Here is a 22,514-nt window from a genome sequence, read left to right as displayed (position 1 = left end):
TTCCACTTAACCAAGTATTCTCTGATCACCCTTCTACGAAGCTGCTTTTCTCTGCTCTCCAGGATGGATTCTGGTACTAAAATCAATTTTCCCTCATCGTCTAAAGGAGGTAATACTGCAGAAGGCACCACATTCTGACCCAACGCCTTCTTGAGGCGTGACACATGAAACACATTGTGCACTCTGCTGTCTGCAGGAAGCTCCAACTCATAAGCCACTTCACCAACTCGCCTGATAATCCTGAATGGTCCATAATAGCGTGGCTTAAGTTTCTCTGCCCCACTCTTCTTAAGAGTAGATTGCCTGTATGGCTGCAACATGAGGTAAACCATATCATCTACCTCAAAACTACGCTCAGTTCTCTTCTGGTCTGCATACTGCTTCTGCTGGTTCTGAGCTCTTGCAATATTGTCTTTGAGGGTAGCAACTATATCCTTACTCTCCTGTAATAATTCACCTGCACTGGGTACCCGGCTGTCGCTCAACAACAAATCCAAGAAACTAGGTGCTTCATAACCGTAAAGTGCCATGAAGGGTGTCATCTGTATAGTCATATGATATGTAGTATTGTAACAATACTCGCAGAGATATATCCATCTGACGCAAGCTCGCTGCTGAGCTGCCACATAATTCCTTAAATACCCTTCCACCCATTTGTTCACAATTTCTGTCTGACCATCGGTTTGTGGGTGATAGCTAGTGCTGGGTGTAAGCTCCATGCCACATAACCGGAATACCTCCTGCCAAAAGTGACTCATGAAACGGCTATCCCTATCACTCACAATGTTTTGAGGCAAGCCGTGCAATCTGAAAACCTCCCGAAAGAAAACCTCTGCCACCTGAGCTGCTGAATGTGCAGTGGTGATAGGAAAGAAATGAGCATATTTCGTTAATCTATCTACCACCACATAAATACAATCTCGTCCTTGTACCTTGGGAAAACCTGTGATAAAGTCCATGGAGATGCATTCCCACTTCCTGTCGGGAATCGGAAGTGGCTGTAGGAGCCCTGCCGGATAGCTGTGTTCTTGTTTGTTTTGCTGGCAAACATGACACTCTCGAACATACTGCAAAACATTAGCTTTCAGCCCCTTCCAAGTGAACCACTCTCGAACCGACTTGTAAGTCTTGAAGTACCCGGGATGGCCTGCTGTCGGTGAGTCGTGAAGTGCTCTCATAATCAGTTGTGAAGTGCTCTCATAATCAGTTGCTTAACCTTCGATCCTGGGACTAGGTAAATCCTGTTCTTGTAAATGATCAAATCATCTACAAGTGTGTATCTGGTATCAATCACTGTTCCCTCTACTATATCGGAGGCCCATGTATCCCTGGCATACTCTGCTATAATCAAGTGTCGCCAATCCTCTGATATCTGAACCATAAGAGTGAGGTGGGCCTTCGAGATAGAGCATCTGCAACAACATTCTGAGTTCCCTTGACATATGAGATGTCAAAATCATATGCCTGCAACTTACTTACCCACTTTTGTTGGCGATCATTCAGGTCCTGCTGTCCCAAGAAATGCCTCAGACTGTTATGATCAGTTTTAATACAAAACTTGCTACCCACAAGATATTGTCTGAATTTGGCCAAAGCATGCATGACGGCCAACATCTCCTTATCATATATACTGAATGAACGCTCAAGGCCTCTGAGCTTCCTGCTCTCATAAGCTATGGGGTGCTTATTCTGCATAAGTACAGCACCTACTCCCTCTCCAGATGCATCACATTGAAGCTCAAATGGCTTCGTGAAATCAGGTAATGCTAGAACTGGGCAGGTAGTCATTATCTCCTTAAATCTCATAAAACAGTCCTGTGCCTTCTGAGTCCACACAAATTCCCCTTTTTTCAATAAATCTGTCATGGAAGCTGCATGTCGTGAGTAGCCACTGACAAACCTGCGATAAAAACCACATAAACCAAGGAACCCCCTCAACTATGTAAGGTTCTCTGGTGGAGGCCAATCAACAATAGCGCGAATCTTTTCAGGATCCATCCGCACTCCCTCTGCACTAATGATGTGTCCTAAATATAACAGCTCGGTCATCCCTAAGTCACATTTGGACTCCTTTGCATACAAGGACTCCTTCTGTAGAATGCTCAACACCGTCTCCGTATGCTCTAGATGCTCCTGCCATGATCGGCTATAGATCAAAATGTCATCAAAAAACACCAGCACGAATTTCCTCAACTGATGGTGGAAAACTCTGTTCATAGTGGACTGGAAAGTGGCAGGTGCATTGGTCAGGCCGAAAGGCATGACTACAAACTCAAAGTGCCCACAATGACATCTGAAAGCAGTTTTCTCAATATCCTGTTCACGGACTCTGATCTGGTGATATCCTGATCTCAAATCAATTTTCGTGAAATAACAGGCCCCATGCAATTCATCTATCAACTCATCAATGCGAGGAATAGGATACCTGTTCTTAATGGTTCTCTTATTTAATGCCCTGTAATCAATACACATCCGAAGCGTTCCATCCTTCTTTTTTACCAAAACAACAGAAGATGCAAAAGGTGACTTACTAGGTCGGATGTGCCCCATCGCTAGCAACTCCTCAATGGTCCTTTCGATCTCATCCTTGAGTCGCTTTGGATGTCGATATGGTGTGACCATGATAGGTTTAGCACCTTCCTCCAGCTCAATAATATGCTCAATGCCTCTGTCCGGTGGCCTGCCTGGTGGAATCTCACTGAATACCTTTTCGTACTTAATCCTCAACTTCTGAATATCAGGATGATATTCCGCCTTATGTTGCTCCTCCTGTGTAGGTATCAAAGTACAAACTGCTGCCCACTCTATATCATTATGCCTAGTTAATCTCTCCAGCCGCCTAAATGAGATAGTCCTGATGTCTCCATTACGGATAGCCTTTAGCACATGAATCCTACCATTTATTTCGAATTGTATCTCCATATCCTCTAATCTCAGGGTAACCACCTTCAATGAATGTAGCCACTGCATCCCAAGTACTATGTCCATGTCACCCATGTTGACCACATGATAATCCGCCTTAAACTCATAGTTGTTCAAGCGCAAAGGTAAGTCTCGTACCATCCTGTCACAACGAAGAGTGTATCCATCAGCTACCTTGACTCTCAGTCCTTCGAACTCCTCAGTAATGAGTCCACGCTTCTCTACAAATCGTGCATCAATGAAATTATGCGTGGCACCTGTGTCCAACAATGTAATAACCTTCTGTCCAGCCAAGACTCCCCGAAGTCTGAAAGATCCCTCTCTCTGGATACTAGACAGTCGTGCTTCCTGTAAATGTAGCTCTGTTTCCTGCCTTTGCCCTGCACTGTCTATCTCCTGCTCTCCCTCTGCTTCATCAGGATCCTCATCATGATGTTCTGAACCATCTGAATCTGAGCCTTCGTAATAAGCCCACATTGCCCGGTTGGCCTTCCCTTTTGGCCTCATAGGACAGTCATGGCCGTACTCATACGGGCCTTTGCAATAGAAGCATAGCTTCTTCCTACGCAAGTCATTAAGTGTCTCCTTGTCCAGCCTCTTACTTTCTTCCTTAGGTAGCTGTGCCTCTCTATGAAAGGGTTTCCTGTCCTTATCTTTTCCTGAAGGGAAACTCTTTGCCTGAAATTTATTTTTAGAAGCTGAAGAGGAATCCATGTCACGAGCTTTCTTAATGGCTTCCTGCAAAGTGGGAGGGTTGAGAGCTTTAATCCACCCTCTCAACGGATCAACTAACCCATCCATAAATAAAACCAATAGCCTTCGTTCAGATACATCTGTTACTAACACTGCAAGTTTCTGAAACTCTGAAATGTATGTTTCCAATGAGCCCCACTGTTTAAGCTGGGCTAATTCCTTGAAATGGAGTTCTGGATCTTTCTTATCAAAACGTTCAATCAGTCTCTCCGTAAACTCCACATATGAGGTAATGTGTGCATGACCCATAGTGATCATACCATGATGCCACCATTCGTGTGCTAACCCATCCAGGTGAATTGCTACATACTTAATAGCTTCTTCCTCAGACATAGGATTCAATTGAAAGTATGTGTCAAGCTTTTGAACCCAAGCTCTTGCTGTAGACTTCCCCGAGCCATCATAATATGGTAACTGTAGTTTTCCTACTTTCTTTCGTAGCTCATAGTTCTGAGTCCTGTCTTGTCCACGGGGCATATGCTTCATCCGCACATCCATATACTCTCTAAAGGTGATTGCAGCTGTAAAATCTGGTCCTCCTGCTTCCCAATCTCTCCTCAGCTGATCCTGTATGTCAGTGATCTGGGGTTCTGGTACCGGCTGCTCTGGAGCTCTAGGAAGGAACGTAGGAATCATAGGCCTCGAACTTACTGTCCGAGCTTGCTGGGGGGCATGACCGAAATTGTTCCCAATTTGTTCGCCTCCATTATGTCTCTCATCCTGATTATTCCCATTCTGATTGTGACCATTCTGATTATTTCCTCCACCTATGTTAGCGTTCAACCCCATTTGTCGAGCCATCATCTGCATCATAAGCTCCATTCTCTGATTTTGTTCTTGTGCTCTTTGTTCGGCTAATTGCTGTCCCTGTGCCAGGGTGTCTAATAACTGTAAAAATCTTTCCTCTTGCGGATCTGGACCAGCATTCCCGCCTCTATCCATATTGTAGTCGTAGTCTTGATCAAAAAATACCTCCCCTGTGTCTGTATGACTGGATTCTATGTCCACCTGGATAGATGAGCTAGACTGTTCGCTCTGCAGGTCAGAAATCCTATCTTGTCTTGCTTTGGTATTGCGGAAATTATAAGGCCTTTGTCGCATGCTCTGATTTTAGTGTTTTGACATTTCGTCAAACACTTTCCCTCCTATCCAGCTGTTCCAAATTCCCTATAAGACCTCCACAGGATGGCAGGACTTATAGCTCTGATACCACTGTAATGACCCTCTCTATAAAGGCCAGAGAAACCCTCAAATTGAACTTAGGAATTTTGTCAAACACTTGGCGTGTAACAGTAACAATATTCAGAATATGGTAATTTCAGATTTGATACATTCAGAATATAATCACAGAATTACAATATATATAAAGCCATTGAACTATATTTCAATTACAATGCAATAAATTCTGAAATTATTTTATTACCAATTCTGGACTGATTATTACAATGACTGTATGACAGCAAATTTACCCAAAAATTGACATATATTTCAGAATGCAAGAACCTGGTTTGAAGAACTATGGAAGAACACCACGTTTTGCTGCAGATCGTTGATGAAGACCTCCAACCGCACCCCCAAACTGTCCTTAATTTGCTGCTGCTGCCCAAACTAGCAGGGCCGTACCAGGCCGTACCTGTACGGCTGCTGAAATAAAATAATATTAGGGTTTTGGGACCCCCAAATGCAAGGAAAATGGGCGCCTAGGGTTAGGTAGTAACCCTGTAAAACCATAAAAAATAACTCCAAGGGGTTGAGGAGATATGAGCAATTATGTGGTTCCGAACCCTGCTTTGCCAATTCTGAAAATGCACTTATTCTGTCTTCAAACTCTTGTCAAATGCTTCTCCAATGATAGGGCAAATCTAAAATCCTTATTCCAACCAAAAACAAACCCTAACAACGAATTCTCAATAAGCTCCAATGAGATGGCTGAATACCAACTCCAATTATGCAACAATTCAGGTGATATTTCACACCCTCAAAGTCGCCAATCCAAGGGAGTGATTCGTTCCCAAAGATCGAATAATTTGCAGATCCAAAGTCCACAAATGTCTTCACAATGAAGAAGTAGAAGAGTTCTCCAATCCAAGCATGTCCAAATGAGAGGCCCAGCCCTCTATTTATTCACTTTTCTAAGAAGTTGCTAGAACTTCTAGAAACATCCTTTATAATTTCTCATTATAATGCACTTTTTATAATAAAGTAATTTTATAAAATAAAAAGTGCAACTCAAATTAAAATTATAACATGTGGGCCCCAATATCACATAATGATAAAATATAACCTCTTAACACTTCTTCAAGAGCAAGATATGACTATCTGATCCGCAGAATTGACTCTCTTTCCACACCATTTGCCTACGAGAGTCTGGAATAGGCAAATCCATGATCAATGCCATGTCGAACTAAAGAGGGGACATTACATAAGAGGAGCACTTGAGGCACTTCGACGAGGTTTTGGCTATTTTGGAGAGTGGGTGCCTATTTGTCAAGGAATCAAAGTGTGAATTTGGCATGAGTCAATTGTTTTATCTTGGGCACATCATCAGTGCTAATGGGGTGAGAGTAGATCCAAAAAAGACTAGACCCATCATTGAGTGGCCAACACCAACTAGTCTCTTACAACTGAAGGGATTCCTCGGGTAATGTGGCTTCTATGGGAGGTTTGTTAAGAGATTCTCATGGATAGAAGCTGTGTTAATAGACCTAACTAAAGGGAGCATTTGAGTGCTCTGATGCAACACAACAATGTTTAAAGCACTTCAAACAGGTGATGTCATCTTGTCCGATGTTAGCTCTTCCAGACTTCGGTAAGCCATTTGAGTTACAATGTGATGCTTACAAAGATAGGATTGATGTTGTGTTAATGCAAGAGAAACACCCCATAGCCTTTGAGAGTAGGAAATTGAGAGGGATAGAGAACAACTATTTTGTTTATGATAGGGAGATGTTGGCCATCACGCATGTGTTGGCCAAGTTTGGGTCTTATTTGGTAGGGGGCAGATTTGTGATTAAAATGGATCATAATAGCATTACGAATTTCATGAGCCAGAGAGATCTTAATGATAGGCAATACAATGAATTACTAAACTACAAACCTATTACTTTGACATTGAATATGTCAAAGGGAAGAAGAATGTGGTGGTAGATGCACTCTCAGGGAAACCACACTTGCATTCATTAGTAGACCATAGAGAGATCAATTGATTGGAGAGACAAAATATCCGGAGCTGGATATCTTTCTGATTTTCTCAGATTAAACACAAAAATTTTAAATAATATTTGCATTCAATAGATTTTCTACTATCTTGTTAACAAAACAAGAAAATACTCAAATAAACATTCTCAGAATTGTTATTGCATTATAATAACCAGCAATGCAATACATAACATAATCCAATCTTAAAATAAGTAGTACAATCAGACTGGAAAACTAGAAAGGAACTTGAAATGCAACTGTGAACTCCATCACAAATCCACCACTGAAGATGAACTTGGTTCCCATCCAATCTATCAATAAGCCTAAAGCATTCCATTCTCAGGTTCTGAAAATGAAAGCTGAAAGCTTACCAAGTTGATCCAAGAGATAACTGAAATCCAAACCAATATCCAAGCATGCTGCAATGAACCAAGTCTTCTTTTTGTAAATGCCCAAGCAGTGACTGTTCAACTTCACACTTTCAGACTTTCGCTTTCTTCGTCTTCCGTCACCTTATCCCCTTTTAATATTAAAATGACTTTTTAATAGTTTGGATTCAGCTCCCAATTAAGTCACTTTTAATATTTTATTTATTTGGCTTACATCTGTCTTTTGCCTTCTTCCTCTGCCATCACCTTATCCCCTTTTTAATATTAAAATGACTTTTTGATAGTTTAGATTCAGCTCCCAAATAAGTCACATTTAATATTCTATTAATTTGGCTTACAATTTCTTAATGTCCCAAAAAGGGGACATTACAGTCCTCCCTCCTCGAGAGTGTTTGTCCTCAAGCAATCATGAATCTGTAGATCAATACTAGGATCCCATATTGAACTGCAAACCACTCAAGAGCTCATACTAGTATCCCTGAAATTAGAACATACCATGTTGCGAAACCAAAAATAAGGATGCAGCTCATCTGTCAGTAAGATCCTTGGATCCCAAGTCAACGTAAGAAATATTGTTGCATCTTCTTGTTGCGTTACTCTAAACATAATTGCACCATAACTCAAACAATGAAGCAACTCGTCTTAATCCATAAAATGCACAACACTCATCATGTCAACACTTGCATCCCAAATCAGCCTATCAACTTGATCCTAGGAGTAGAAATAAATGTTAATCAATCCACCATCCTCCTAAATCAACCAACTGAATAGGTAGGTCAGTCCACCAATGTAAAAAACATCTCTAATATGCACGAAGTTCAGCTTGTAAGACCACCATATATTGCAAGATGAAGCATTTCCATATGCAACTTGGAGAAATGAGACGGAAGCTAGGAGCACATATTATACATAAATGCAAATCTGAAAATGAAATGAAGAAATTGCAAAAACAAAAATAACAAACATTTACATACAACTTATGTTAGAGTAATTAGTTATTTTCACTTATTAATTAAATCACTTTGATTTAATTAATTAAGTTGCCTATTACTCTAGTTTGCTTAAGCTATCTTGTAGGTGCATATAATTAATATTTTATTAATTATAATGTGCAACCCTAGCTTTTTTAGGCTTTAGGTTATCCTTTTCGGGTTTCGATCTCCTTTATAAGGATTGATCTCTTTGTAAATTCTTGAATTCGTTGAATAATACTTTTCTTCTTCGTTTGAGTTTTTCAGATCAAACCCTTGCCTCTTCTTCTCTTTTTCTTCTCCGTGACAGGTTTTCTTGGGCTTCGTGGATTTGTTATGCACTTTTGCTCGAATCCTACATGGTATCAGAGCCAGATCTGCTGTAGCTTGTTCGGTGTTTCAAGAAAAAGGGAAAACAAGGGTTTGGCGGATCAAATCTGGTGTTTTTTTGAGTTTTTTCTAAGAAAACAGGAGGGTCACTGATTTTCAGAGCAATTTGAGGCCAAACAGACATCACGGATGGATTCAGAAGGCGTCAAAACCCCCGTTTTGATATAAAATTTGTCCGATTTGGACAAAGTTGATCTGGGAGGCAAAAAAAATTTGCCGAACAAGGTCGTACAGCCCCTAACACGTAGATTGAGGCGCAAAATTCCAAAAAAATCGAAAAAAAATTGAAAATCCGGCGTTTTGAAGCCGCTGCGGTTAGGAAACCACTAGTGGCTCCACCGCAGCTACTGTAGCGGTCATCGCTAGTGGCCCGTTTAGCAATCATCACTAGTGGCTTTGCCTGCGGTTCCGCAAGGGCGCCGTAGCGGCCGCCAAAGCACCACTCCGCCGCAACTTGCGGTGGGCAGTGATTTTTTTTGTTTTTTATTTTTTTAATTATTTTTTTATTAAAAAGAAAAAAATTCATGCATTCCGGAGGCCTTGGAGGTTTTTTTTCCTTAACTCAAGCATACAGACATATTTTTTCGATCCAAAAACTGTGCCAGAAAGCTGGTTCCGAGACGGAGATGCTAGTATAGGTGTTTTTGGATTTTGATGTAGTTTGGTTGCCTGTTTTGGCAGTCAAAGCCGGATGTTCTATTTTGCACTCCGGGAGGCATATCTTGAGTATCCGATCTCCAATTTTGAACTTCTTTATATCGTTGGAAAGTTGTTTCCGCGCTCTTTTCAGTGATGCTGGTTGTTGTTCCAGATTTTGCCCCAGGAACTTTTATTCATTCTTATGTGTTTTTGCATTCTGGTGGATATCCTGGTTGTTTCAAGTTCGAGGATCGATTTTGTTGCTTCAGATGCTTTGTTTTAGGCTTTACCTTCTGTTGTATCAGCCTTATGCTTTTTCTGATCATTGTTGATATTCATTGTAAGCATCCTTATGCAAACGCATTGAGATAAAGTGTCACTTCTTGCGTTTCAGGATCCTTTTCATCATTGTGATTTGTTGTACTCGCACTATTTTATAAAGTGTCATGGGGGGGATAGTTGATTGCCATTTAGGCCCTCTTACTTTGTCAAGTGAGTGTCCCTTTCACGATATTAGCCCCATGATGTGTTGATGACACGTGCCTTTATAGGTGTTTGTACCTCACTCTCGATGTGTCTAGTTCCTGTGTTGTAGGAGATTTTTGGCCCACCTTTTTAATTGCCTGTCACCTCACCCCGTCTTCTTTAAGTGGGGGTTATATTCTTGGTTCTAATGCTTCCTTGGTTCGATGGTTCGTTAGTTTGAGCTATGTATTTAGTACCTGATCCGACATACTAGGCGATTACAGTGGCTGGCTCCCTATGCATTTCAATGAGATGGATCATCTATCATATAGACACGCTCTGTTTGTGCCCCCTATTTCCTTGGAGGTTCTACAGATCAGCACCTTTTGACAGAGTTTTGCGGCTTTTCATGCTTCAGTGGTTCTCTTCATGATCTCTCTTTGTTCCTTCTTCTGGAACATTCTTTGCTATCTCTATTTGGAGTGGGGTTTTTCCCATGTGGTTTTCTCTATTTCTCCAGTTTACAGATATTTCCTTATATTGGGTACTTGATCAGGCCTTGTTGCCGAGACCCATTTTTCTGCTTTCATAGCTATGTTAGGTTAGCTTACCTCCTAAGCTTCGCTTAAGGAGGGGTGTTAGAGTAATTAGTTGTTTTCACTTATTAATTAAATCACTTTGATTTAATTAATTAAGTTGCCTATTACTCTAGTTTTCTTAAGCTATCTTGTAGGTGCATATAATTAATATTTTATTAATTATAATGTGCAACCCTAGCTTTTTTAGGCTTTAAGTTACCCTTTTCGACTTTCGATCTCCTTTATAAGGATTGATCTCTTTGTAAATTCTTGAATCCATTGAATAATATTTTTCTTCTTCGTCTGAGTTTTTCAGATCAAACCCTTGCCTCTTCTTGTCTTTTTCTTCTCCGTGACAAGTTTTTTGCATGCAGGTTTTTTTGGGCTTCGTGGATTTGTTATGCGCTTTTGCTCAAATCCTACAACTTAGCCTTATGAAAATCACAAGAAATCTTACCTCTTTTCCACAAAAAGGAAAAGCAAGTAGTCTATTCAAAACTCTATGCAAAATCTGAAATAAATCCAATAAAATTTCTAGATTTAGAAAAAATCGAAGCAGAGAGACTTACATAAGTTTTGAATCTTGACTCACTCATCTAAAAATGAATGCATTTTAGAGTCAAGATTCGTTGCTTGCCTAGTGTGGGCTAGTTAGAGGATTAAAATGCATAAGAATAGAAACCATATTGACCAAATCAAATGCAATGTACAATGGCAACCAAAAACGACACTTAGGGCATCATAAACAACTTGGAAAGAATGATAAACAAGCTGTAAATGAAAAGTGATGCCCAAGAACCCACCTTAGAAGCAAAATGTTTGGTTTTGATTAAGAAAAATGGGTCGTTCAATAGCAAAAACATGTCCTAAGTGGGTTGTTTGGAAGACAAAACAATGTGTCTTTGCAACCAAAATCGTTACCTTTAAACATACAACCAAAACACGCTAGTGCAGGGAGAAAAACATGGTTTTTAGACTCCTAAACACATACATTTGCTGCCCCAAATCACCCTCCAACTTCAAACGTTCAAGAAGAAAAGGCAACAATGGGGTTTCCCAAGTTAAAAGTATGTGGTTTTGAGTCAAAAGTTGCCACCCTTGGCATTTTGAGTGAAAATTTAAGGTAAGATACACAACAATGGACCTTTTGGTATCAATAACATGTCTTTTGAACCAAAAAATTGCCACCATATGCACTTTTAAAGAAAAAGGCCTCATTTGGAGAAGTAATGATGGGTTTTGATATCAATCAAAGTAACGCAAATCATCGTGATTCGGGTGATTTTGGAGATTTGGCGATTTGGTGAAGCCTAGGCGATTTTTGCTAACTCGACAAACCAAATTGCCAATTTCTAGGGAAAAAACGCCTAAACTCACCCAAAAACTAGAAAAGTCACAAAAAGTCAGGTGGAAAAATCGATCGCACGACATTCCTTGTGGATTACTTAAAAGCATAAAAAAACACTTTTTTTTACAATGTTTTTTTTTTTCCTTGCCTCTTTCTTATAACCCTAAAAGGCCTTCTAATTGTTTAGCATGAGAAGAAGAGAGGAAAAGTGAAAGAAGAAAAGAAAAGAGAAACCATAGGATTACAAACAACAAGAAAGAAGAGCATCAAGGAGATCAAAAACAAATTTGGGGAGGTCATAAGATTGCGTTGGGAGCATCAAGGAGCCAATAAAAAACACTCAACTCATTGCAAGAGGTAAGGATTGATTTATTTTTTGTATGTTAGTGTATTTTTCATTCTTTTGTCAAATTTTTTAGTTTTCATTTGTAAATCTTGAACGAGTTTTAGGTTTTACATGTTTTTTGAAATTGCAAGGCGCAATCTTCCAAACCCTACAATGTTTTTATAACAAATTTGCCAACATCTATTTAATTTTACATTGTACAATTTTCTCGAAAAGAATGTAGCATTTGCTGTTTTTGTTTTAATTTAAGTTTTTAATTGAATTTTCTTATTGCAGCAGCCTTAACTTTCATTTTCCAAAATGCTTAAAAAGGATGAGTCTTGGATCTATACCGAAGAATTTCCTAGAAGAGCAAAACATCAAAAAAAATGTTGCTTTTGTAAAGAAATAAACTCGGGAGGCATCTATAGATTCAAATACCATATTGCAGGCATACCTGGACATGATATTACGGTGTGCACTAAACAATGTGTTGAGGCAATACGAAAATGCTATATGGCATTAGAGGCATTGGAACGAGATAAGTTAAATAAGAAAAGACAACTTGAACAGTTAGAAGCTATTGGTTCCCATGCTACGTATCTGAATCTGCAGGTTGTGTTGGGGAGGGTTCTTCTAGGCCTCCCTTTCGTCCTACTGCTACTGCTAGTGCTAGTGCTTGTTCTAGTGGTAGTCGTTCTTATATAGAACCTAGACCTATTATATTTCAGCCTAGAGTACAGAAGTCTGGATTGGATAGTTACTTTGTGTTGCGCACTACTCTTAGCTCACAACCCTTGCTTGAGAGCCTGGATACTTTGAACAAGGAGATTCATGATGCTACCGGAATACAAATTTGGTACTTCGCAACATTCCATTTATTGCAACTAGATAATTAACTCTCTTTTATTTGTTTTCTTTAAGTTTAAAGTTAAATTTTAATTATTTCTACTTGTGTAAACTGTAATCATAGATTCATATTTGATATTACATAATGATTTGTCATCTAAATTTCTAATCATAATCCATTTGTGAGAGGACTCCTTATTGGCAAAGCATGATAGATGTCGTAACTATTTGTGGTCCAGGTTTTAAACCTCCTACTGAGGATGAGTTGAGTGGCTACCTCTTAGATGAAATGGTAGAGGACATGAACTATGAGCTAGTGGACCACTGAAAGGAATGGACCGTAAGGGGTTGCGCCATCATGACTGATGGTTGGACAAATAGGAGGGGAAGAACAGTCCTCAATTTTCTTGTTTCCTATGGAGGTGATTGATCATTCTCCTTTCCTACGTGCATTGTGAATTATGATTGAATAATTTAAATTTAAATTTGTTGATGGTCCATAATAATTATATATTTCACTCTATTTAAATTTTGTAGGAACCACCATGTTCATCAAATCTAGTGATGTTTCCTCTCATGTCAAAAATGTCACATACTTGTGTTAGGTTATTTAGGAAGTCATAGCAGAGATGGGGCAAGAACATGTCATACAAGTGATGACGAATAATGCAACAAGTTATGTTGTTGCAAGTAAACTTTTAAGTTTAACTTATCAAGCTTTGAACTTTTTTATATCTAAGTTTCTTAACATGTGAAAAAATTTAATTAATTTAAAGTTGTTGCAGGTAAACTATTGATGGAGAGGCACCCTACAATATCTTGGACTCCTTATGCCGCACATTGTTTTGACCTCATGTTGGAGGATTTTTGGTAAGATTGAGTGGATCAAATCATGCATAGAAAGGCCAAAAAAAAATGCAAGTTTATCCACAATCATGCATTTGTCCTCGCTACAATGAGGAAATACACGAGAAATAGGGAGTTAGCTCGTCCAAGCATCATGATGTTTGCTTCGAATTCCATCACACTGAAGTCTTTGATGACATCAAGGGAAGAATTGAGGCGCATGGTTGTTGGGGAGGAGTGGATTTCTTCTTCCTATGCTACGACCACTGCAAGGATAGATGTAGCAAATTGTTTCTTTGATGAGGATGGTGTTTTGGGCGCCTACTCAAGAAATAATCAAGATAAATTTCTTACAATTTAACATTTAGTATTATTAATTATTATTTAATTGTTTAATGATTTAGTTTTATAATTTAATTTTGATTCAAATGTTTTTTTTACATTATATGCAGATCAGTGAGCCCCTTGTATCTCTCCTATGAAGTGCTAATGGGGAGTAGCACTCTATAGGCTACATATATGAGGGCATGGATAGGGCTAAGGAGGTCATAAGAGTCCAATGTGTAGGAATGTCAGAGAAGTATGGCCCCATTTGGGACATTATTGATAGGAGATGGGAGAATCAACTTCATTAGCCCATCCATGCAGCTGCCTATTACCTTAATCTAGCATATCGTTTCATTTATGACTTCAGGGCGGATGAGGAGGTTCTAACCGGCCTATATATAATCATGCAGAGGTTGAGTAGTGATGGCAATGCCTTAGCTACAACCATTGAGCTAGACAAATTCAATAATGAGGGGTCAGTTTTCTCCAGCAGGATAGCTATAGAGGCTCACACATCATTACAGCCAAGTAAAAATAATATATTCTTAAAGTTAATTATTACAACTTATGACTTGTGCATTTTATTTTTTGATTTTTTAATTTAGCCTCAAAGTTGTGCTTGTAAATGAGACTAATTGGTTTTCTTTTCCTTTAATTTAGATAGATGGCGGCAAATGTTTGGGCAATCAACCCCAGATCTTCAGAATATTGGCATTCATATTTTGAGTCATCCTAGCAACGCTTCTAGATGTGAGCACAGTTGGTCCATGTTTGAGCATATCCACTCGAAGAGGCGAAATATGTTGGCTATGTGTTGAAGCCAAAATTGAGGCAACCCTACGAAATTTTCTCATGAATTCTTAGGCATATCCTCTTTGTTTTAACGCATTAATGAGGCATCATGAAAACAATTCATTATCTCCGAATTGCTCTTTATGTAGTCTTGTATGTTTTCTTTTGAAGGTTTTTTGTCGAGATTATCCCTAATTGTTTGTTGATAAGAGTTTTTCTTCTTGCACTAAAAACACTCGATTTTTGGTAAACTTTTACGTCTTTTCTTTGTTTTTTGTTGTGTTGTAAATAGCTTTTGCTCTTTTTTTTTGCCTTAGGTGAATAGACCTTTGAATTCTGCTCAATTCAAGCTAACTTAGGTTCAAATCGGAGTTATTTGGCTCAAGTTATAAGGAGAGAAGTGGGGTTTTTAGATCAATTGCATATTTTTATTAAAAACCACATAAAAGTGGGCTTTTTTGTTGGCAATTGCATTTTATAAAATTACATTTAATATTTAAAGTGGATTTTGTGGTCCATTTTTAAATTTCAACTCATTCTAAATTGCTTTGATCATAGTTTTTTATGTTTTATGAAAATATCCTATTTCTAGACTATTTTTCATGTTACTTTATTAAAAAATATAGTTAGATATTAAATATAAATCTATTAGATTAGATAACTTAAGTGCATAAAATTGGGGTTTTTATTACAGATTGCATACATCAACATGCAAATCATTATGTGAAAACCCACTTCCAATAAATTATAAGTTCCAGCATTAAATTAAATAGACTTTTATATGCAATAACACGTTTTAATGTGTTAAGTGGGTTTTAAAAATGTATTTACATATTTTAAACTTATTTAATTAATGTAAGTGTGAAAATCTAACCCATTTACATATATTGTTGCATGTATAAGTTTATTTTAACTATATTAATGCATTTAAATGGGATTTTTCTAACCCACTGCATATACATCTTTTAAAATTACCACTTAATGGACTTTTTAAATCAAATAACATGTATTTATAACATGTAAATGCATGTCTAAAGTGTGTTTTCACTTAATTTAGACAAAAGTGGCAATTTTGGACCCAATTACATGTGTATGTAATATTTAAAAACCAATTTCACTTAGCCTAAGCCAAAGTGGCATTTTTTGGACCAACTACATGCATTTTAAAATGTATTTTCATGTTTTAAAACCCCATCAAGGCAAAGTGGCAATTTTTTGCCCAATTGCATGTTTTTCAAAAACATGTAAATAGTCTCCAAAAGTGTGTTTTGCACAAAGTCTTTAATGAAAAACACAAAGCGGCGATTTTGGAGCACATTGCATGCATTATAATATATGCATTTGCACAAGGAAATCTCGTTTTTAAATTGCAACTTGCATTTGCAGTGTTTTTGGGCACATTTTTCACATGCAAACGCAACCAAAAAGTGTGTTTTTAATTCATAACATGAGACTTTTGATCAAACACCCAAAATTGCCGATTTTTAGCCCAAAAACACATTTTTTACTCTCAAAACTTCAATTTTTTGGGCGTTTTTCTCCAAAAATGGGTTTTCTAGCATTCAAATGCTCATATCTTGAGCATTTCTTGGTTGTTCTTTATGATCTATAAGTCGTTTTGCCTAAAATCACCCAAAGAATACATTGGGCTACTCAAAAAGGGAGTTTGTTGAGTGTTTTCTTCATTTCTCAACCCATCTAGGACATATTTTTGCTAAAAAATGCCCTAATTTTGAGCTATTTGCATCATTAAAACAACAAATGTTTGGATCAAGGTAAGTTTGAAAACATTTCCTAGCCTTGCATTCAAGTCTCTTAAATCACTTGATATGCTTTGGACGCCATTTTCCAAATTCTTTGCATGTTGCATATTGCTTGGTTAAAACGGTTGCTAAAATGATGCCAAGATTCGAAGTCTATTTAATACTTCATCTTACAATCTTTCTAAATCCAAGAAATCTCTTTGATTGCATTTTCAGATTTTTCACTAGTGTTTAAAACGACTTCTTCTCTTGCCTCTAGATAAAAGGGTATGATTCCTTGTTATTTTTCCTTAAGGCATTTTGGTCTTGTTTTTCTTATTTCAAGTCTTTCAATTTACATTTTCAGATTTGCATGTTTTTGTATATATGTTGTCTCTTCTTTTTCTTCAGTCTTCTTTTCAAGTTGCATATGCAAGGTCTCATCTACTTGCATATGTAGTCGGCAATAAAATCTTATTCTAATATGGAAGGAATCCCTCTTTTCCCATCATGAAAATGCAAGTGAAAGTCCTACCAATATGCATTTCATGAACCTCCATATAGTTGTCCTATGGATGAAGAAGAATTTTCCACATGCTTGTCGGATACATAGTATGACTTACGCCTATTAAAGTATGTTATGTTTCCATTTCATTACACTCTAGCACATTTTAATGCTCACTGTCCACATATGCAATCCACTCCAAAAAACCCGTTTTTGGCTATTCTAGTCATTTTTGAGTCATTCTGAGCTTGACCCATTTGTTCATTCGCTATTCCTAACCATTTCATATCCTCTCCCTATGCATACCTTGTTTGAATTTGTGTTTTTACACACCCAAGTTTGCTATGGACCCTTCATATGATGATGTTCATACACTATGGAACTTTCACGTGATAGTTGCGTAGGCACACCATTCAGCAATGTCAAGAGAAGTTACAACAACAAAAGGGAAAAAGACTACTGCTGGATTGAATGACATTCTCCAATCACTCAATCATCAACTCGAGCTACTGGATGGAATCTTGGTGCCTAGAACAACATGATGGAGATTGATTTGGAGTCTTGGATGTCTTGTGTGAGTATGAAGACATCACATCTGTTGAAATGTACCATAATTATGCACATGTGATGACCAACAAAGAGAAAGTTCTACAAGGACTTGTAAAAGATGCAAAGGCAGCAGTAGCTAAGATAACTAATTAGGAAAGCATGATCAGAGAGGCATTCAGAGGGTTATCATGTGAAATCATCACTAAAGATAACGGATTCAAGAATCAAGATGTTCTCACAGAGTATGCAGAGGTCATCCGCTTACAACTTGAAGTGGATGACTTCAACATCAGTGTGTTGGATACATTTGCAAGTTGGAAGTATTCATTGAAGAATTTGCAAAATCAAATAGAAATTTGTAACAAAGAGATATCTAGATCAGCAAGCATACTTAGGACGGTTACAATGATCTCGCAACACATTGGTAAACTAGATGATGTAGTTGTACACAAGTCCTTGCGGAAGTTTGGAGAGCTGGTTGATACCATGTGAATACTTCAAAGTAGATTTTCATATGCTTTAAGTGGAATAGCAGTAGGAGGATGTTGATGTGAGTATTGTATCACTTACATAACATATTAGCAATTGAACATTTGATACGGAGTATCAAACATACAATTCCTCTCTTGAAAAGTTAATGCTCATGGGATATGAGAATAACTCCAATGTTCCTTACTCTTGTGGATACTCGCTCAGTTTTATCGATGTGATTTGCTGGTAATCACATAGGCGGCCTTACGTTTTTCATTCAAGGATGACTTGGACTTTGGTGGGATGAAGGTGATAGTGGTTCGGTTTGTGAAATGTGCGGAGGCAGATAATGTTGCTAGTGATGGTGATGGAGGGTGTGTCTGCCGATGATGATGTTGATGGAAAGCAGTGGTGGTGGAAGGTGAATGGATGAATTCTGATGCTTGACTTACTTTCCTAACTTCTCTCTTTAAACTTCAACTACCCAACTACTCACTATTCTACTCCTACTCCTATGAATGGAAGGTTAGCAAATGGATCGAGGATCGAACCTAATGAGAGCTGACCAGTGACCTCACTTCCACAGGTGCAATGATTCAAAAGAATTATAAACTAGTTTACCACACAAAGCTTCCCAACCAGCCGCTAGAATGCTAGTGGTCTAGTATTGATCCCTATCAAGCATTTAACAATGCTATCATACAACTATCCATCTACTTTAACCTCACTTAAACAACTTGAAATGAAACCAACTTTAACAACTTGAAAAGAAATCTAACTAAGTGGAAGTAAAAAACATGCAATAATACCCAATGTTCTTAATCAACATGCAAATCACAACAATGAAAAAGAGAGCAATTTTGGTATTATCTTCGCAACAATTTCTCCAACCACTTTACAAATGAGAGCAAACGGCCTTTTATAGGGGCCAGAAATACAACAGACGATGGAGATCAAAACAAGATCAACGATCCAGATTGGATCCTCAAAACCCTAATTAGGGTTGCCACCCCATCGGCCAATGAGAAGCTGCCACCTCATCAATGGGCCAATGAAAAAAGTGCAAAAAGTGGCAACCAATGAGAAGGCACCAAAATGGTGGCCAATCAGAAATAGACACTTGTCCTATTCTAGAAAAAATGGAAATTGCCACTTGGGTTACATCAAATGATCTTCTAATATAAATCTTCCCTTTTCTTTCATCTTCTTAACTAAGGCAATGAACTTAGCTAGCCTTTCGTTAACTTCTTTAATAGGAGGACAAGATGTGTGCTTCGCCTTGAGTTCCGCTAACTTCGCCATGCTGCTTGCTACTTGTAGTATCTTTTCGTGATCCTTCTCATATTCTTTTGCGAATCCAATAAAAGTATTGAGAGAGGAAAGGGTACCCAAATGCTTTTTCCTGATGGCAACCTTTCCCAACTCATCCAACCTCGATCCAAAATCTGTCTCATTGATATCCTTTTCTCTAATATCCTCAAAATCAAGTGCCACCCCAACGTCGCTCATCATGGTTGAAATAGAAGTGTCGACGCTTGGAGTGTGCCATGCAATCTCATTATGTATTTCCTCAAGTGTTCTAAATTTGGTAGTTAATGCAACAAACCAAGATTCAACTATACTCAATCCTCTCTCATCAACCAACCTGGCCCTTTGCAAATATGCCTCTGGTAGCCCAATGAACGCCTGTAGCCTAGGAATAGCCAAATCTCTGATGGGAAGGAAACCTTTCCACTCTTCTTCGAATAATCTAAACTTGTCTCTAACGGCCACTAATGACTAGAATGTCGAGATGAAGGAAGGCAAGAAATTTCACCCATCTTGGATTGTATCATGGATCCAATCCTTGACTTCATGTACCTGAGCTGATATCTCTCTTGAATTGCTCCTGCTGTCTTGAGGAAGGGCTACCTGGTGCAACTATTGGATGGGCTGGCTATCTCTCCAATATTTGTTCTCGGCCTCCAACTTTACCATCCTCTCATTTGCCTTCCTTAACCTTTCTCTGATTGATGCTATACCTTCCTAGACCTCCTCACACTCCATATCATCCATATTCATTCTCGAATTATGTTCCACTATCTCATATTCTTGGGCCACAATCTCATTCACTGCCTTGTTGACTGTTGGAATAGCAATCTGAACCTTTCGGTGACCATCATTGTCGCTCTTGATTACCCTTGCCAACGTTCTTGCCATTTGTTTTTGGTTCTCGCTATCACCCTTTTCCATTAACCCTTGGATGTCCTCAACTATATGGGCCGTTACCACCTCGCCTCTTGGCATAAGCATTTGTCTTAACCATAGTGGTGCAGTGCATCTCCCCAAATCTGGATTTTGTTCGACTAACAAAGCATCACCAACGGCCTCGAGTTCCTAACTTATTGCCTCGATGTCGTTTGCTCCATCTTCTTCTCTACTAGTTTCTTCCATATCATTTCGTTGCTGGTTCTTCGAGAGAGGGGAGTACTCGATGCTTTCACTATAGCCACTTGATTCCGAATCAGAGTTCACCTCCACTGAGGACCCTTTATCATTTGAATTGACCTCTTGGCTTCTAGCCTCAATTATACTTTCTCTTGATGGCGCTACATGTTGTCTCTTGGCTGGAGGCTCTGGATGTTCTTTGCTCTTCTCTACCTCCAAAACTTTCTTCTTGCTATTCCTAATCATTTCCTGTTGCCGGTTGTTTCCTTCATTCCTTTGTTTGACTGATTCTACTTGTCTCTCTTTTGGCTTCATCATCTCATAGGTAAGGGGAATCCTTTGTCTTTATAGCTTCCTTAGTCCTTCATTATACCATGACTCGGTATGTAAATCCACTGCCCTTGTGACTGCTTCCAAGGAAGGATCCTGATGGTCATCCCAATCCATTGGATTCAATTCTGTTCCTTCTACTGTATCATAGTCTTCTCTCAACACATTTCCATCATCCTCCAGTTGATCTGGAATATCAAGGCCTCTCCATCTAATAGCCCTCATCATGTTCACCGACAGCTTTGAGAAAGCTAGCTTTCTCACATGAAAGTCATCTTTGGCGTTGGCCCAAAAGTCTTCTATGGTGGGAACATGCTTGAATTCATTTCCATGAGATACCTTGATAAGACCATTAGGATCGAATCCTTGCCTTGCTTTGTACCATCCTAGATGATACCATTCCAATTCCTTCTCTGCGGCTTTAAAGGAGGCTCGATTTGGGCAACTATCCTTGCCAATTACGATTGAGAACGAAATGCCTGTATTCCCATCATTCCTCATTATTCTATCATACAACCCACAAAAGGAGAACAAATCACACAACCCACAAAAGGAGAACAAATCTCTAAACTCTGCAAAAATCTGCCCTCAAAGCAAAATCGCCCAAGCTTGAAAATGGCTAAATGCAAGCAAAATCGCCCAACAAATGCAAGAAAACTGCCTTCCACAAAATCGCCAAGTCTGGAAAAATTTGCTCCTCAAGGAAATTTGCCCAACAAAGGAGAGGAAGAAATGAATTGTGAAAAAGAAATGGAAAAGAGGTCTCCTTTATACCCAATTTTTTTTCCCTCTAAGCTGGCCAACCTAGTCCTGGAGGAGAGAAAAACCAAAAATTAAATCCAAGTTAAAGCCCATAATTAAGTACTTAGCTCAAAAATTTAATTTTGCCAAAAAGAAATTGCATTTTAAATTTGCCAATTAACTCCAAATTGCAAAAAGAAATTAAATAATGCCTTGAGGGTATTAACTATTTCCATTAATGAAGGTTTAGTAATTAATACGTCATTAAATTTGGATTTTGGCTAACCAAAAGCCATTTTTTCAATATTAAATTACCAAATTCATTAAAAACTAAAAAGTTTTCAAGGTAAATTAATCCAATTAAAGCCAATTTTTTGCAACTATCTACCAAATTGAATTTGCCAAGCTATTTAAAATTTTATGACAATAAAATTGCCCCCCTAGAGTCAAAAATCGATTTTGCAATTTAACTTCATCCTACAAAATTAAATCCCCTTTTTCACCAAAAAAAAAAAAAGATTTTCCAAAAACTTAAGTCTAATTAAAATTTCCCTTTTGAAAATCATCCAAATTTACACAATTAAAACCAAATTTTCAAAAGAAATTGTCTAAGTACAAAATTCACAATTTTATCCTGCCAAGTTGAAATTAACTTAGAAAATTATTCGGCCTAGGGATAGAATTGATAGCTTTGGAAAATTGAGTTGAAACCGTGTGAAAATAAGCTAAGCCTCCCCACATTTGTCCTGAAGGTGCCAAGGCGTGAAATTTTCAAAACTCAAATTTTGGGCAATCCAAAAATTTGCCGAGGCGATTAAAAAAAAAGTGGGGGGGGTGGGGGGGGGGGGGGGTCCTGCAAGATTTGGGGCGATGTGTGAAAACCTCACAACAGAGGATTACATGTCAAAGATCAATTGTGTTGTAAGTATAGGTAACATGTCCCTATACAATTAGCTC

General features: G+C 38.4%; 1 protein-coding gene across 3 annotated transcripts in view; it reads right to left on the bottom strand.

The window, feature by feature from the left end:
- The window catches only part of LOC149538618 (uncharacterized), a 262,043-nt gene that overhangs the window by 14,806 nt on the left and 224,723 nt on the right, over positions 1–22,514 (bottom strand). The gene's annotated exons all lie outside the window — the stretch shown is intronic.

This window comes from Cupressus sempervirens, chromosome 9 (assembly GCF_028749045.1).
Source record: "Cupressus sempervirens isolate cs-2001-9-10 chromosome 9, ASM2874904v1, whole genome shotgun sequence".
Taxonomy (NCBI): Eukaryota; Viridiplantae; Streptophyta; class Pinopsida; order Cupressales; family Cupressaceae; genus Cupressus; species Cupressus sempervirens.
Note: the sequence above shows the minus strand (reverse complement) of the source record. Positions and strands in the feature narration are given on the sequence as shown.